General features: G+C 41.3%; 1 protein-coding gene and 1 long non-coding RNA gene across 4 annotated transcripts in view; one reads left to right on the top strand and one right to left on the bottom strand.

The window, feature by feature from the left end:
- Positions 1-17,018, top strand: part of rbm33a (RNA binding motif protein 33a) — a 236,255-nt gene that overhangs the window by 153,749 nt on the left and 65,488 nt on the right. The gene's annotated exons all lie outside the window — the stretch shown is intronic.
- On the bottom strand, positions 3,498-15,256 carry LOC137349947 (uncharacterized). Its single transcript, XR_010969407.1, has 4 exons — positions 15,192-15,256; positions 13,921-14,146; positions 8,586-8,737; positions 3,498-3,777 (listed from the first exon to the last, which is right to left on the bottom strand). It is a non-coding gene; the product is annotated as an uncharacterized lncRNA (long non-coding RNA).

The raw sequence follows: 17,018 nt of genomic DNA, 5'->3' as shown, positions 1-17,018 counted from the left end.
AAATTTTCCGGGGCTCTCTTGATCAGAGTAAATGCACAGTAAAGGATCATAGTAACAATATTGAAATCAGAAGCTGACTGATAAATCATAAGGGCAGAATATCCATCGCTCAACCTGTGATGTAACCTATTTCAGCATGTTGAGGTTCCCTCAAGCAAGATACTGGTTGGCATTCTAATTTACAACATAAAATTAATGCTGGTCTTGGCTGAGAACCGTGCATTTGAGGGTTGCACTGGCAGATATCTACAGAACAAGACCTGATGTCACCTTTTGGGCAGGGGACACTTCCTTCCTTCGGGGCCCCTCCCAGTTTTCTCTTCCAATCCCTACATATTGCCCCATGATTGAAGTTCAATCAGTTATGCTCTTTGAGAACGTTAGGCAAGCTGATCTAATTTTCCTGTTGACAATACATTAAAAAAACTACAAGGCATTTGTCAGGTGGGAATTTCCTTTTGTAGGAAGGGAAGACAAGTGAACTGATTTGATTTAGCAATAGGCTCGTAAGCGCGATCTTTGGTGGACAAAGGAAGCAAATGGAATTTGATTACTTAGCTGTATGACGCTGCATGAAAGACCATCTTTGTATGACTGTCTGAAGCAAGCGCTGGTACAATCAATTTATTTATCTTGCCTTCACACAAGAAGAGGAATATTCCAAACTGCAACTGTCTGCTTCTCTCTCATAGTCATTTGGTAGTACAGAACTTGAGTAGTACTGAAAAAAAGAGACATGTTGTCGAAGGTTTTCATCTTGCACGCATCAGGACAGACGCAAGATTTCAAAGGGAGCAACAATTTATACTGCGTGAGAAAACGGTGCTGATTGGTTGGCAAGTTGACTCTTGTTGAGGCGTTGCCATAGAGAATGTACTGTGGAACTGTTGCCCCCCCCCGCCTTTGTTTAATTCAAACAAGACCCAATGCCTGGACATGTTACTTTTGCCTGCAGGGGACAGGTCCTTGTATATGAATATATGTAGCTTCTAGCAAGCATAAGCAAGCCACATTGCGAGCCTGACTGATCTTAAATTGGTTGTTAGTGTATTCTTTGCACACCTGGGATTGTTCACTAAGTGCTGTTTAATCACGGAACACAATGTCTAAACTCTGTCTGTTATCTCTCTCAATCACACCTGTTTTCTCAATATTCTGCTTCCTGTCTGTGATTTTAAATCTAATTTATACCTCCTGCTTTATACTTCTTGAGGCAGATTCTGCATGTCTCAATGAAGATTTTTCAACCTGATTTGATTAAAGGACCTCGCTGTTTCTTGTCCTGGTCACAGATGGTCCTGTAGAGGCTGCCATACTGCATTAAATGCTGGATAAGCGCAAGTCTATGCTCAAAAGCCCACAAAGACTTTGTGGGTAGAAGTCGGCAAGGTGAATGGCAAGCGCCGTTCCTTTGCTGTTGGCCACAAAATCTGGGACACTGTCTCTCCAGCATTGCTCAGCTTTTAGGGCACTGTGGAGGAAATACTAGCACTCCTCACAATTAATTTGGATCCATTAGTAGCCCTCCATTAGACTATAATAATTTAATAAAGAGGCAGATATAATTTTACTGTGAATAGGAGCTACACGTTTTCACCCCTTCTGGGTCAATTACCTAAATAAAACTTTCGTTGCTAATTTTAGACTCTATGCCAGATGACAGTAAACATTCACAATTTAACTGGGTTATAATTGAGCCGATAGTCATGAACTGTTGAGTAAACAGCTGACCAATTTATGCTTCCTCACTCTGTTTCTTTATTCTTTTGTGGTGGGGGTGTAGGAAAGATGAGAAGGTCAATGGTGCAGTTTTGCTTTGAGTCAACCACTCCTTTGCATTGTCAAACTGAGTTGGGTTTGGTATTATAAATATTCATTTTGAAACTGAAATATTTTAATAAATAGAGAAAAGATTCTTCGTAATACCTCAGTGCATTTCACATACGTTGAATTATTACTTTGAAGCAGTTGTCATGCTAGGCCCCCACTTGCCAAGAACGGGGTACATTGATTTTGTCATGAACATTGATTTTAAACTGTTACTGGAGTTGAGAGAGGACTTGTTGAACAGATCAGCTGTGGCTGGAAAGGACCTTTGCATATTAACAGTGTTTGGAAAGACAAAGCAGCCATTCCCAAACATTTGGCCCACAATGGACTTTTGATCACCAGACATTAAAGGTTGACTGCTAAGATGGCCAAATACAAAAACTGACATGGTCCAACCAGCTAGTAACCTGCTAAGTAACCTGAGTTTTTGGAATTTGTACAAACAGTTTGGGCAGAAAGCTGCTTGCTCCTGGACTGAGAAGATCTCTCCTGTCTGCTCCCGTCTCTTTCTCACAAACCTCTGAATCCGCTGAAGACACATGAAAAAAGAGAAAAGTCCCCGACAGCGAACAAGGTTTAAGAATACTGGGCCCCACGAAAAGCAAGATCTATCTACAACCAAGGACTCGACAGTGAGCTCGAAGAACCTTAACAACAGCTCTTCAAATATTGCCTCTAACCTTTCCACTTTATTTTTCTTCTCTTTTCTTCACTATTTGTATGTGTGTTTCGAGTATGCATGCTAGCATGGGGTGCGGCGTGTATCTGGACGCGTTAACCAAATTAGAGTTTAAGTTTAATAAATTTCAACTTTTCGTCTTTAAACCTAAGAGAGCCTGTTTATGCTGGTTTCTTTGCCTTATAATTGGAAAGTGGTGAACAAGGGGGAGCTAAAAAAACACGGTGTGTTTCAAATTAAACCCTGTTACAGTAAGACCAGGTGAAGACCAAAAGGGACCCCTAGACCTCTTTCTCACCTAGTCATAACAGTGTTTACATAGATTTATATAGCAGAGAAACAGGCCATTCGGTCCAACTAGTCTGTGCTGGTGTGTACATTGCAGACAAGTCTCCTGCCATTCCATCTGCCTCATCTCAGCCTGTCAGCATATCTTTTGCTCCCTTTCCTCTCATGTACTTATTTAAATTTCCTTTTGAAAGCATATAAGCTATTTGCCTCAACCACCACCTATGGTAGCGAGTTCCACACCTTAATCACTCTGAGTGAAGAAATTTCTCCTTAATTCCCTATTAAATTTATTAGTTTCTATCTCTTATTTCTGGCCCTCATTGTAAAAACATTCTCTCCACATCCACCCTGTCCAACCCATTCATAATTTTTAAAGCCTCTATCAGGTCGCCTCATGTCTTCTCCTTTCTAATGGAAAAAAGGCCCCAACTGATAGTGTTACAACCAACCGCTCAAGTCAAAGCCCCCAATCAAAATATACAATTCTGATTGTGTTGGGAGAAACGCACTGTTGATTCAATCCCATCCCTCCACAGATCGCCTAACATATCATTTTAAACTTTCCAAATTAAAGAAAGACCCAGCCAAATTGTACCATCTATTAACGCCCGAATGAGGCTAACCAAACCAGGTGTCTTTAGATCAACAAATTAACAGTTTAATTAGAAAAACTAAATTCTGAAACATTACTAAGATATAAACAACATTTAAAATAGAAAAAATTAGAGACCTTGCATATTTATGCTCCTGCTGAAGTGAAATCTTCCAATGTGGGACAGTCCAAGGTTGCTTGAAGTCCTCACAGCCATCCGATGTGGGGGGAAAGGTTCTTCAACAGTAGAACAGTCCATAGTCCAATTCAGCAGTTGAATTGACGCTCCACTTTTCCAGCGATGAATTTCAACAATTACAGTTCAGTAGTTAAAGGAATTTGGTTGTTTTCTTTTAAGAAATTAATCTGGTTTGACATCAGAATTCTGAGAGTATAATAAATAAGGTTTAAATAAACTGCAAAAGAGATTTCATTTCCTTCAGTATATGTTGGTCCAGCTATCTGTCTGTGTACCTGTCATAAACCAGTTTTTCAGCTAGTTTCAAATGTCAGTCGGCAACAATGTATCTTGTGTCTTTGGTCTTGAGTGGCTGTATCCCAGGGCAACGAGAATGCATTCTTTGACTCAGTCTCTGGAGTTTGTTGCCTTAAAGCAGTACTGCTCCTTTTCCAGCCTTAAAGGCACACCGCATACTTCCCAGAAAAAAAACTACAGGATCATAACAAAAGCTATAACCTCTCAGTATGGCGAGTTTAGTTCTTATGGGGGCAAACACTGCAGCCAGTTTGTACACAAAAAATTTGACAAACAGCAGTGAGGCAAGTGATTAGTTAATCTATTTTATAGTGGTGGTGCTTGAGGGAGAAATACTGACCAGGACATTGGGGAACTTCCCTACCCTTTGAATCGTGCAGTGGGACTTTTTTACATTAGCCTTAACTACTAAAAATGGTAGACAGGCCTCAGTTTCCTATCTTTTCCAAACAATACCGCTAACAATGCAGCATTGCATCAGCGTAACTTAGATGCTGAAGTCCTGCAATGGGTCTTGAACCTACAACCGACTGAGTTGGAGGCAAGAGTGATGCCAACCTAACACTTTTTCTTTCAAAAAAACCCATTTATTTTAAACAATGAAGAAAAATGCTAATGTGGAGACTGAAAAGGCAATAAGGAGTGCCTTTTCATTTAAGAATTCCATGGGAGCACATGTAGCATCCTTGGGAAATTGATTTTACAGAATCACAGAATAATACAGTGCAGAAGAGACCCTTCGGCCCATCGAGTCTGCACCGATGCATTAAAGACACAGTTAGAAGGATTTAGAAGGCTGTTTTTTGTAAATAAACATAGACAAAGCAAGAGGTTAAGGAGCTCTCCCAGTTGTTCCAGGATTGTGGAACACTTAATTACCCAAAGTAACCCTGCTCATAACGGGTCCGTTTAGCACAGTTCCTAGAACTCTCAGAAAACACCACTTCAGAAATGAAACATGTGATTTAGGTTCACAGTTGCAACACGTTGCAGTACTGAGGGAGTGCTACATTATTGGAAGTGGCATCTTCAGATGTGGTATTTAACCAAGGCCCCTTCTGCTTGTTCAAGTGCATCTGAAATATCACTGTCGAGCAATCTCTACTTGTATATAGTGCATGAGAAGAACAGCCACCCATAATGTGTGCCATGGGATTCCCATACTGCACAAACCATCAGTTTCAGGTGAGAATAGATGAGAGATTATTCTCCTAGCTCCTGAGTAATGGAAAGATCTAGAATGTTTTATGTGGGAATGTATGTCTAGAAAAGTAAATTTTTAAATTTTATTGAAAGTACACTTTTTCTTTTTGTGCAAGGTGTGTGGTGCAAATGCATCATTATCATTGTGGCAAATTGACGTGAAACAAATCTGGCATTAAAACTTTTTATAACCAAATTTTCATGGTGAAAATGAGTTTTGTGCTGATTCTGCACATTGACCAGATTTTTCAAGATCAGCATTACAGATATTTCTTTAATTTTGTAGTTTTAGCGGGATTCAAAACTGCTTGATGGGAAACAAAGTAAACCTAAGACCCAATTTTTAAATCCCACACCTGATGAAAAATGCAGACTGCTGCTACACTTGTACCCCACTCCAGTTTTGTGCAGTGCTGAGTCTCTTGCCTCAATCAGGTGAGGAATGTAGAAACACAAATAAGAATGGGTCATTCAGCCCCTGAGCCGTGCTGCCATTCGAATACATCCATCCCTCAACTTTATTTTCCTGCCTTTGCTCCATTTCCCTTAATACTCTTTCCCAACACAAACCTATTGATCTTAATCTTGAAAATTTGAATTGCTCCAGGAGCCACAGCCCTTTGGAGAAACTAGTTCCAGGTTGCCACTACATTTCATGTAGAAAAAGTGCTTCCTAATTTCACTCCTATAGGCCTAACTCTTACCTAATGATTGCATCCTCTTTTTCTTTTCCCTCACTAGAGAAAATAGTTTACTTTTATTTACCCTATCAAATCCCTCTATCTTTTTTAAACATCACAGCTATCTGAACTCAAGAAAATACAAGTCAAGTTTATGCAACCTTCCTCATAATTCCCCGGCATTATTATTCAAATCTGCGCTGCCTTTCGTCCAAGGCCATTATATCTTTCCGAAGGTTCAGAGCCCAAAACTGAATGCAATATTCCAGTGGGGTTTGAGCAAGGTTCTTTAAAGCTCAAGCTTCCTCACTTTATCTCAAGGGGACTGGAATTCAAAAGGCAACATTTCATTAATGTTTTTGACTACATTTTATACGTGTGCTTTTAGTGATTTGTGTATGTGGATACCTAAATCCCTTTACTCTTGTACAGCTTCTAGTCTCACCATTCAAAAAATACTGCAGTTTGTTTTTCTCAAACCCGAAATGGAAGACTCATACTTCCCACATTGAACTCTATCTAACATAGTTTTTCCCACTTATTAGTCTGCCCCTTGTAACTTCCTCCCATCTACACAACTTACTCTACCTCCTAACTTGATGTCTTCTGCAAAAGTTGGATATACAACTCTTATTCATCTGTTACTATATGTGTGTGTATTTATATAGTGAAAAGTACAGATCCCTGGGGCAACCACATGTCGCATCCTGCCAAGTAGGGATTTAACCCTTTCTCCATTCTTTCTGTTGCCTACCTTCCAACCAATTGCCATGTCACAAGGTTGCCTCCAACTCTGTATGCTTTCATTTTCTCTAATACTTCAGCACAAAAATCAAGGCTGACACTCCATTGCAGTACTAAGGGAGTGCTATACTGTTGGAGGTTTCATGTTTCGGATGAAACCTTAAACCGAGGCCCTATTTGTCCACTCAGATGGATATAAAAGATCCCATGGCACTATTGTGAAGAAGAGCAGGGGAGTTATCCCTGGTGTACCGGCCAATATTTATCCCTCAATCCGCATCACAAAACCCAGATTATCTGGTCATTGTCACCTTGCTATTTGTGGGAGTTTGCTGTGTGCAAATTGGCGGCTGCGTTTTGTACATTACAACAATGACTGCACTTCAAAAGTAATTCATTGCCCGTAAATGCACATTTTATTTTCTTTTAATAATCTCATTTGCAGAACCGTATCAAATGCCTCTAGAAGTCAAAATCAGTAACATCCGTAGACACTCCCCTATCCACTATGCTAATGATCGCCTCAAAAAATTCAACTTGATTAGCCGGATGTGACCTACCCAGCACAAACTCACACTTGACTCTTTTTGGTTAGCCGATACTTGTCCAAGTGATTAGTCACTCTGTCTCTGATAGATTCCAGTAACTTCCCCACAATTGATGTTAAACTGACAGGTCTCCCTCCTTCGTTTAAAAATGGAGCAACATTATCTGATTCATTGCCTGAATCTAGAGAGCTTTGGAAAACCATGACTAACACATCTGTAATTTTCTCCCCTATTATATTCACTAGAGTGAAACTCTAGAATTGGCCTTTATAGCCACTCCAGGTGCTGCTTCATAAACCACTGACTATCGCTAGGCGCTTACCCGTTGTCTCTCAAGACAAGGAGGCTAAAGAGATTCACTAAGTTCCTTCCCATGACTTTTTTTTAATTTGTTTGTGGGGTGTGGGCGTCGCTAGCTAGGCCAGCATTTATTGCCCCTACCTGATTGCCCTTGACTTATTTTTAGGTTCCATTGGACCACTGGTATTTTGCCCAATTTCTCCACTGAAGATGGGTACAAAGTACTCAGTAAGTCTGCCATTTCTTTATCCATATTTATTTATGGTCCCACCAGCATCTATCTTTAATGGGCCTACATTCCCGATTAACGTTCTCTTTCACTGGGCTTCATTTTAAGATGTGAAAGTCGGAATCTGATTGTCAGTCAAAGCTCAGTTATTTTAGCCCGGTGATGTGGGGATGGGTACAATTGCAAACAATGCCAGTCGAGCCCGAGGAAGCGGACATGAGAAGGTTCCAGGGCCAGAAGAGAGCCAGCTTAAAAGAGACTTAGATTTTTAAAAATGTTTCCTTGTACTCCTGGGGAGCAGGGGAACTCCTCCCAGACTGAAAAGAATTTTTCAGTCGTCATCGCCTCGAAATCCCTTCCCCTTTTCATCACCATAATCTATTCTAACACCGCAAGCCTGCGGCTCAACCTGGCTCCTCTATCCTGATCTCTCACCCCCTCAAGTTAAAATTGGGTCTTGCGTATCTGAATGATTCTCAAAATTGCTAATTTTAAAAAAAATTGAAGGTAATTAAATATGAATAATGGTGTTTGAAGAGTTCCTTATTTGTAAAGTGCTGCCCTGTTAAACTGTTGTATTGAAAAAAAAAATTGGGTTTAAGATGAAATCTCTTTCCTGGTAATAGATGATGTATTATTGCTGATTTTTTGCCGATCTGCCATTTGGTCAACTCTCACTTCAAGGAGTCACTCTCCAAGAAAGGGATAGTAGAAAACAGCAACATGGCAACCATTATGCAGAACTTGGATGCTGGCTAGATATTTCTAAGCCAGGAAAAATCCGAGTTATGATGTGATCTTTCCTTTTAATTTATGTTGTTCTCCTCTTACAATTAAAAAGCTAGAGCTATTGTACTTTTTAAAAATGTAAATCAATTTAGTAAAAACTGAATTAAAGGAGAGTGGAGAGTGCAAGATGTAAGGGAATACCTGCTAACTGAAGTCCTCCAAAATCACAAATGAATTCAAAAGAATTAAATGAAAATTTCCTACCTTGAGAGATTTTTAAATGAATGAACTTTTTGTGAACATCTGGCATTTCACTTCCCTCTTGCAACAGTTCTGTTCCAATTATAAAGGGCATTGATACATTTGGGGGTACCTTCCTGGCGATACCCAGAAATCAGAGTTTTGAACTTGATCAACTGTGATATGGCGGGAGGGTGGGGTGGGGGGTTGCAGGGGAGGGGTGGGGGAAGACAGGAGACAAAAGAGAAACATGAAATAAAAACTAAAAATGCTTAAATACACAGCAGCCAGTCAGCATTGGTGAAGAGTAGAGAAGTTAACGTTTACGGATATTAATGCGTATTTCACTAATACAAGCTTTCCTCAGGTTTAGTATCTCCATATTGATGTAAAGATCTGTTCCAAGTTTGTTTCCATGTTATTCTTGGATGCATTAAGAATAAAAATTATTGGAGCAGCACTGTTGAGTCAGCTGATGCTGGAAGCTACTCAAAATAGTGTATTGAAAGAAATGCATTGATATGGTGTAATTTCCACTGAAAGATGTACCCGAGATTAATGACTGCTGATGTTAGTTCAGCTCGCTTATGTCTGTGCTCGCTTTCAAGCTGTTTTCCATACTGTTGCTCACTGCTTAAATAATTAAAACCGTTGGTATGAAACTACAGGATGAGTGTGATCAGTGAGTGATACTGGTAGGTGACCAGATCAGGTAATCCAGAGTAGAAAACAGAGGTCACAGCAAATAAAGTTTTGGTCTCCTCATTTAAGGAGGAATATACTTGCATTAGAGGCAGTTCAGAGAAGGTTCACTAGTTTGATTCCTAGGATGAAGGGGATGTCTTATGAGTAAAGTTTGAGCAAATTGGGCCTATGTGTTTAGAAAAAATGCGAGGTTATCTTATTGAAACATAAGAGATTATGAAGGGGGTTGACAGAGTAGATGCTAAAAGGGTGTTTCTGCTCATGGGGGAATCTAGAACTAGGGACACAGTTTCAAAATGGGGGTCTCCCATTTCAGACAGAGATGAGGAGGAATTTCTTCTCAGAGTCGTTAATCTTTGGAATTCTTTACCCCAGAGAGCAGTGGCGGCTGGGTCATTAAATATACTGGAGGCTGAGTTAGACAGATTTTTGATCCACAAGGGAGTCCAGGGTTATGGGGGGCAGGTAGGGAAGTGGAGGTCAGCCATGATCTTATTGAATGCAGGCTTGAGGGGCTGAATGGCCTAATCCTGCTTCTATTTCTTAAGTTCTGTTCTTAAATTGTTTAAAAGCTGTGGTATAATATGGGTAAACCATATTACAACACACTTATCCTGGCTGATGTCACTTCTGGTTTCAGCACGAGTCAAGATTTTAAAAAAGGGAAGTGAGTATCCCAGAATTCTTAATTTCTTTTTGTTGCCTGAATTGTAAATAGATGTCTTGATAATTTAAGGGCTGCTGTTCCCGATCAATAAGCTGGTTAAAAAGTAATATTTAATAAGCTGCTTAAATCTGTGTTAAGATGGTTGTCAAGAGCAGGTTTTCAACTTTTTGTGTTTGAGGTAAAAGTAAGATATTTTCTGCACAGTAAAACTATACTTCATTAGTGGACTATTTTCAAGTTGTTTAAATGTGTTAGCAGCCAGTCTGAAAGGAAAACTTGAAACTATTTCCTGAGGCACAATTAGCTCAAGGTCAAAATGATAGACTTTGAACTGTTGATTAGAGCCAATTATTAAGTGACATATTTCTTTGAGCTCAGAATGAGAAATTCTGTAGAAAATCAATATTTCTGTGCACAGCCTTTTCAGGTTCTCTTCCATTTTGCTTTTGTAGTGGGCACAGTGTGACAATTACCAGTATGACAACATAGTGTGGATTTGTCCATAAAATTTCAATGGCCAATAATATGGCCAGTGGTAATGTTACCTATTATATTTTTATTATATTTCATCTTAATTATACATTCAAATGTTTTATGACTTTTGGAAACCCTGACTTTCATTACTTTGTGTTAGAGTTGCTGGACAACAAATTAAACATGAGGGTATATTTTCCCCGGAACCAAATTTCGGCAGCAGGCCTGTGGAACGCTCAAACTGGCTACTTAATCGTCCCCGTGGAAGATCTAGTGCATTTTTAGGAATGGGTCTCGTTAGGATCAGGTCGACAGGGTACTTCTGGAAATCAAGCGCCTCGTGGCAGCCTGTCGGTCGCAGGCTGCCCCAATATCAGGTGGCCCAGCTTGTCTCTGGGCCCAAAGAAGGTGGCTTGGAGTGCAGCAGTCCAGGTTGGTTTTGTGGAACCTGTAGGAACGCCCTGGACGTGGAAATGAAGTCTAAGCTGAAGCTGGTCAGAGCATGCATGACATGCACTCTATGTTGTTCAGCCCAAAATTGGAATTGGTGTGCTATTGGCATCATAGGACCCCAATTTAAATATTTAAATCTTCTGGGCAATAGCCTCAGGAGGCTGCTCGAGCCATCTACTCTGAGAAACCCAGCAAAATGGTGGTAAGTTCTGGCTGAGTGGGTTGGGTATAACTATTTGATGTATTTGTGCTAGGTTAGGAGTTGCACGATCTGCTCAGTTGCATGTCATGTGCACTCGCAGATCGGAGACTGTGAAGATGGCTGTTGTATCAGGCAGACAAGTGAGAGTGGCAGAAGTCTGGCGAGGACAAAACCGTTGAAGATGGAGAAAGCACTCATTGAGTACAACAACTCAATAATGTGAATACAGGTGGTAAGCCAGAGAAGCAGTTCAAGAGGACACTTTTGAGGAAGTTTGGAAGGTAGCTTTTTCTATGGGTAGGAACAAAAAAGGTAGAAAGAGGCTGGGAAGGTATTGGGATGAAGAAATGATCTGAGAAGGCCATGTTGAGGTTGTTAAGGATCCCCAGTGAACCTTCTGTGAACTGCCTCCATTGCAAGTATAACCCTCCTTAAATAAGGATACCAAAACTGTATGTAATACTCCAGGTGTAGTCCCACCAACGTCCTATACAGTTGCAGCAAGCTTCCCGACTTTTATACTCCATTTCCTTGCAATAAAGCCCATCATTCCATTTGACTTCCTAAATACCTGCGGTACCTGCATACCAGACTTTTGTGTTTCATGTGTGAGGGTATCCAGATCCCTTTGTACTGCAGCATTCTGTAGTCTTGCTCAGTTAAATAATACTTTGCTTTTCTATTTTTCCTACCAAAGTGCATAACCTTGCATGTTGCCACAATATACTCCATCTGCCAAATTTTTCCCACTCGCTTAACCTATCTATATCCCTTTGCCAATTCTTTGTGTCCTCTTCACAACTTGCTTTTCTACCTAACTTTGTATCGCCAGCAAATTTGGCTACAATACACTCTGTCCCTTCATCCAAGTCATTAATATAGACTGTAAATACGAGGCTCCAACACTGATCCCTCTGGCAACCCACTAGTTGCAATTTGCCAACCTGAAAATGACCCATTTATCCCCACTCTGTTTTCTGTTAGTTGGCTAATCCTCTGCCCACGCGGATATATTGCTCCAACACCATAAGCTGTTAGGGGGCCTATAAACTACTCCCATCCCTTGCTTTTTCTTGTCTCCACCCAAACTGATTCTACACCTTGATCTTTTGAGCTAAGATCTTTTCTCACTACTGTACTGATCTCATCCTTTATTAACTGAGTTGCCCCATTTCCTTTTCCTTTCTGTCTATCACCTTCTGAAATGTCAAGTACCCCTGAATATTCAGTTCCAGCCTTGGTCACCTTGCAACCACATCTCTGCAATGCCCATCATATCTCACCCATTTATTTCTATTTGTGCCATCAATTCATCTATCATGTTATGAACGTTGTGTGTATTCAGATAAAGGGCCTTTAATTTTGTCTCTCAACCATTTTTCCTTACTCTGACCCTATTTGCTGATACACTATTGTGTTTGTATCCTCTTGTCCCTTCCTGTCACGCTCTGGTTATCATTACCTGTAACACCACCCATGCAGTATTACCTTTTCCTTTCTCTTTAACGTTTTAAATTTCCCCTCACCTGAACACTTTACCCCCCTCCACCACCCCCAATATTTAGTTTAAAGCTCTCTCTACAGCCCTAGTTATATGATTCGCCAGTACACTGGCCCCACCACAGTTCCGGTGAAGTCTGTTCCAACGGTACAGCTCCCTCTTTCCCCAGTACTAGTGCCAGCGCTCTTATGAGTTGAAACCTAATTCTCCCACACCACCCTTTGAGCCACACATTGAACTGTCTGACCTTATTGACCCTATGCCAATTGGCTTGTGCCTCAGGTAGTAATTCAGAAATTATTACCTTTATGCTTCTGCTTTTGAATTTAGCCCCTAGCTGCTCGTAATCCTTCAAAATAACCTCTTAGTTCTGCCTATGTCATGGGTTCCTACATGGACCACAACAACTGGATATTCCCCTCCCATTCTAAGTTCCTCTCCAGCCCCAAGGAGATGTCCTTAAACCTGGCACGCAGCACAGCCTTTGGAGCGCATGCTCTCGGCTGCAGAGGGCAGTATCTATCTCCTACCACTACTACATTCCGTTTTACAACCCCAACTTGAATGACCCACTGTACCACAGTGCTGTGGTCAGTTTGCTTATCTTCCCTGCTGTCCCTCCTCTCGTCCACACAGGCTGCAAGAGCCTTGTACCTGTTGAACGCATGCAAGGGCTGAGGCTTCACCAGTACTACTACTGGATCCCATACCTGCCTCACGTCGTCATACCCTTCTGTCCCTGACCACGGACCAAATCTGAATTACTTAAAGTAAGGGGTGTGGCTCTCTCCTTCAACAAAGAGTCGAAGTAACATTTTTCCACCCTAATGCATTCGTGTCTGAAGCTCGGGCTCCAACTTATCAACTCTGAGTCGAAGTTCCTCAAGCTGCAGACACCATGTGGTTGTTGTATATCACACTGGTGTCCACCAGCTCCTGCATGTTACAGCTGCAACCCATCACCTGCCCTTCCATCTCTATTGTATTTTATTTAACCAAGTTTCCAAGTTTTAAAATATCATTTAATTATCTATTTCTAGTTTTTAATCTGGGCAATAACCTTGTTAAATTAAATTTAGTTTTTATGCTTTAGATCTTTACTGTAACAATCTACAAACTAATTTAACCCTTTTTAAATTTTTTTAATATTTCAAATAGCACTTCTTACCCCATCTGTCAGAATTCCCACACTCGCCAAATTCTCTTTCACTCTGGTAAAATTTGCACTCGGGTGAAGCTGTTCTGTGCTATCACTCTTATTAATTCATTTACTGTTTTATTTACCCTGTTTTTAATTTCCCAGCTCTTAGTTTAAACCAATGCCCTAGTTTTGAGAGAAAATAAAAGCAGTACTCACCAACCAATCACTTATCTGCTTTCCTGTGACTGATTTTTTTTTTCTCCCCATTTTCTTTGAACTCTTGATTCGAAAGCAGTCTGTCTGCTGCACTGCTGCTCCCAACTAGCTCGGTCTAGAGCCTTGCGCTTCCTTAAAGCTCTCTATTGCTGCTAGTTCCCGCACAGGTCCGTCCGCTATTGCTGCTGCTCTGGTAATTACACGCTTCCCAATGGAAACTTATTACCTAGTAGAGAAGTACACAAAACTTAATTAGGATTCCACTGTTGGGTTATGGCTTAATTTTCACAGTGTATTTACTGAAGACTGGGTCCTTCTGTTCATCTTGGAAAGAAGCATGGTATTTTCAATGGACTTGATGGGTAGCTTTATGTTGTCAAGCATTTTATATTTAGAAATTGGGCATACTGCAGATATTGGATTATGTCGAACCAGTTCCATGTGTTAGTGGTGTGCATAATATGTTTAACGTGTCAATTTGGAGAAGCTTACCGTTGCATCTTATATCCTTGCATCAACTGCCCCCCACCCCCCCTCCAGGCAGTTGTTAACTTAGTAGAGTTTGTAAGTTGGCCAACATATCTCTGCTCTCATTTGCCACCACACGCCCCCACCTTTTCCTCTTTACAGTTGAATAGATCTTCAACCTTTTCTGGACAACAAAAAAGCTTGTTTAAATTGGCATGCATAATGCTAGTTAATGCACCACTTCAGAAAGAAAAATAACCTAACTAAAATCACAGAATCTCAGAATTGTTACAGTGCAGAAGGAGGCCAGTCGGCCCATCATGTCTGCACCGGCTCTCCAAACGAGCAATTCACTTAGTGCTATTCCCCTGCCTTTTCTCCGGTAACCCAGCACATTCTTTCTTTTCATATAACTGTCTAAGTCCCTTTTGAATGCTTCAGTTGAACCTGCCTCCACCGCAGGTTGGATGGTGGCGTGGGGGCGACGTAAAATTGAACCGAGGCTCCGGGAGACCTACCCGCCCCGCACCCGCCAACTTTGTGGGGGTTGGGGGAAACGGCCTGCCCTCCCGAGGCCAATCACGGCCCTTAAATATTTTATCCGTGGCAAGCGTTCGTGCTGGGGACGTGAAAGGCCGCCTAGTGAAAGCTACCGGCCTTTCCGTGCCCTGGTTTGGGGGGCCATGGCAGTCGGGCACAGGGCCCACCTCGGGGCGCAAGATGCCCCCTTTTCCCCCCCCAAACGACCACTCCAGCCTCACCAGGGAAGGACCGATCCTCCTGGTGAGGCATGTCCAACTTACCTTGGTTCCTGGATCCCTGTAGTCGGCTGGGCTACAGTCTCAGCAGTGGCCACCGTTCCCAGTGGCACTGCTGGGACTAAGAGCTGCCGGCCAATCAGCTCACTGAAGCGGGACCTCCTCCCTCAAGCAGGTGGAAGTCCCACCTTGGGACAGTTAAAGCCCGGCAACCCGTAAAATACGGGACGGATCCCCGGGCTAGGAGGAAGCGGGTTCGCCACCGACTTTTACGGCGGTGGCGAATTCCTGTCCGCCTAAGGTAAAATCCAGCCCAGTGTCTTATATAAGTTTAACATAACCTCCTTGCTCTTGTACTCCATGCCCCTATTAATAAAGCCCAGGATACTGTCTGCTTTATTAACCACTCTCTCAACCTGTCCTGCCACCTTCAAAGACTTATGCAGATGTACACCCAGGCCCCTCTGCTCCTGCACTCCCTTTAGAATTGTACCTTTATTTTATATTGTGTCTCGATGTTCTTCCTACCAAAATGAATCACTTCACATTTCTCTGCATTGAACTTCATCTGCCACCTATCCGCCCATTCCACCAATTTGTCTATGTTCTTTTGGAGTTCTACACTATACTCCACAGTTCACAATGCTTCCAAGTTTCGTATCATCTGCAAACTTTGAAATTGTGCCTTGCACACCAAGATCTGGTCATTAATATATATCAGGAAAAGCAAGGGTCCCAACATTGACCCCTGGGGAACTCTATTTACAAACCTTCCTCCAGCCCGAAAAACATCCATTAACTAATGATCTTTGTTTTCTGTCACTCACCCAATTCCATATCCATGTTGCTACCATCCCTTTTATTCCATGAGCTATAACTTAGCTCGCAAGTCTGTTTTGTGGCACTGTATCAAATGTGTTTTGCAAGTCCGTGTACACCACATCAACTGCATTGCCCTCATTAGCCCTCTCTGTTACCTCCTCAAAAAACTCCAAGTTAGTTAAACGTGATTTTCCCTCAATCAATTCTGGCCGCCATTAATTAACCTGCATTTGTCCATGTGACTATTAATTTTGTCTCGAATTATTATTTGTACTCTGGCTAATGTGCAGTGATTAGACTAAGCAGAGGGAAATTTACTGCATTGGTGTATGTGTATTTTGTGAGCAGTTGAGGGAGAAATCGGTAACTCTAATGTGTATACTTCGTGTTTTATCCCCCAGTATTTAAAATCTTATAAAATCACAAAAGAAGTACTTTTATGGCAGTTAGTTAAGAATGATGTTTTGATTCATAAACTTATTTCCAGCTTAAAAACATGCAAGTGTGAAAGAAAACAAGAAATTCTTAAATTTTCAAAGGACATTTACGTTATGTGTGTTTCTCGTTTAATGTAGAATTATAAAATTTACAGCACATAGGACCATTCAGCTCCGTTGTACATGTGCAATTCCTGGTTCTTCAATTGGAGCTGATTAGTTTAATCTTAATTTCCTGCCCTTTCCCCATTTTCTTTCATATTCTCTCTTTTTTGATCCATGTGAAACAATATGCGCACATGAATTATCTGTGTGCATTTATTAATTTAGTTAAAATCCAGTTGGATGCATCTTATATAAAATAAAAACAAGAAATGCTGGAAATACTCAGCAGGTCTGGCAGCATCTGTGGAGAGAGAAGCAGAGTTAACGTTTCAGGTCAGTGACCCTTCTTCAGAACTAGCAAATATTAGAAATGTAAAAGGTTATAAGCAAGTAAAGCGGGGGTGGGGCAAGAGATAACAAAGGAGAAGGTGTAAATAGGACAAGGTCACAGAATAGCTGACCAGAAGGTCGTGGAGCAAAGGCAAACAATATGTTAATGGTGTGTTGA

This window comes from Heterodontus francisci, chromosome 2 (assembly GCF_036365525.1).
Source record: "Heterodontus francisci isolate sHetFra1 chromosome 2, sHetFra1.hap1, whole genome shotgun sequence".
Classification (NCBI taxonomy): Eukaryota; Metazoa; Chordata; class Chondrichthyes; order Heterodontiformes; family Heterodontidae; genus Heterodontus; species Heterodontus francisci.
This window is presented reverse-complemented; position numbering and strand designations above follow the sequence as displayed.